The sequence below is a fragment of the Mirounga angustirostris genome, unplaced genomic scaffold, assembly GCF_029215605.1.
Source record: "Mirounga angustirostris isolate CCGP_5_RB_7025 unplaced genomic scaffold, mMirAng1.0.hap1 SCAF_15, whole genome shotgun sequence".
NCBI lineage: Eukaryota > Metazoa > Chordata > Mammalia > Carnivora > Phocidae > Mirounga > Mirounga angustirostris.
Genome location: NW_026991723.1, coordinates 45,404,670 through 45,406,275, shown reverse-complemented (window position 1 = coordinate 45,406,275; position 1,606 = coordinate 45,404,670). Strand labels below are relative to the sequence as shown.

Sequence of the window (1,606 nt, the reverse complement as noted above, 5' to 3'; positions counted from 1 at the left end):
CCAAATTCATCCACATTGAACTTAGGAAAGCCCTGCTTCTTGGAAATGTGGATCTTCTGGCAGTCAGGGAACTTGAACTTGGCCCTGCATAGAGCCTCAATCACATGCTCCTTGTTCTGCAGGTGGGTACAGATGGACATGAAGACTTGGCGAACACGGATCCTGGCCACTGCACCCTGGTGCTTTCCAAAGGCACCCCACATAACTGTTTGGAGCCTGGACTGGGGATAGCATGAGGTCAGACATCAATGTCTGCTGAAAAGGCTGTCTCCAAGATCTTTTGGGGCAACCCATTCAATCAACGGGCTGCATACACTATCAAGGGGACTACCGTTTGTAGCCATTGTACACTGGGCCCCCATGTGGAAAGAGCACAAGTTATTAAAGTAGAAAACACTTTCGTTCCAGTTGGGAAATAGTCACATCTTTGATGACCCAACTGCTCTTAAGCACCTCAAGATCCACTCAGACATCCCCTTAGTCTCCATAATTCAGTAACTAAAGGGTACCAAGGGCGTGTCAGTGGTTAAGAATTGTATTAGTCCTACGTTTTCCCTTCTGTGTTTTTGTTCACAGTGTTCCTTCTGCCTTGAATCATCTCTTTCACCTCTTCACCTTGTACCTCATGTATGTCACAGAGAACTAGCTTCCACAACTGTGGGAGTTGGTGAAGCAGTCTCTAGAAGACTGTCATCTGAGCCTGGAGCTTAAATCCACGTGGCAGGCAGTCAGGAAGGCTGGCACCCCAGGCACAAGGCACAGATCAAAACCTAGTCTGCTCTTGCCTCTCACCTTGGTGAGGAGACTATTCCTCAGAAGCCAAAGCCCTTTATCACAGAGCTAAATGTACATGCCTGGCCCAGAAGTCAGGAAAGCTAGAGGAGGATGCAGGGCAAGGTAGAGCAATCACAGGCTGGGTGCTGCCTCACACCAACAAGTTAGCAGATCAGCAATGACATGTGTGCACTACAAAATGGCTGCTGCTTCCGAATCTCCCTCGTGCCTCACCCTAAACCAAAACATAGAAGAAAGGGAATTCTGGGGAATGTAGTTCAGCCTAGCCAAGTTGACACATGACAAAGCCATCACACCTTGGTGTCAAGGCTTAAGTCAAGTGCCATCTCTTACTTCTATCCCCCTTTCTTTTGGTCAAGCTGGAAGTTCTCATTCCCTCCTCCGAGTCCCCAAAGCCCTCTTGCAAAACCACATGGGTGGCATTTCACATGCACCCAGCACTTTCACTGTTGGTCTGCGCATAGTATTTCTACCACTAGACTGTAGGCTCCTCGAAGTGAGGATCTGAAGGTAGTTACACTGCCCGACAAGTAGCAAGGAGTTCATAAACATTCATGGAATGAATGAGGGAATGAATGAATGAATAATGAACTAACTGACCTGACACTGAGATGCTGTGGGAAGCAAGATTCAAGGGCAGTATATTCACCATCTATTCCTACCTACCAAACCATCCCCAAAACTTAGCAGCTTGAAACAACAGTTAGCATCTCACGGTTTCTGAGAGTTATGAATCCGGGAGCAGCTTAACTGGGTTGTTCTGGCTCAGCATCTCTGGTAAAGTCATAGTCAAACTACTGGCTATGGCTGT

At 47.5% G+C, this 1,606-nt stretch overlaps 1 non-coding gene across 1 annotated transcript; it reads right to left on the bottom strand.

Moving 5' to 3' along the window:
* Positions 1 to 262: 262 nt before the first annotated feature.
* On the bottom strand, positions 263 to 397 carry LOC123850342 (small nucleolar RNA SNORA70). The gene has a single exon (XR_006792305.1). It is a non-coding gene; the product is annotated as a small nucleolar RNA SNORA70 (small nucleolar RNA).
* Positions 398 to 1,606: the final 1,209 nt, after the last annotated feature.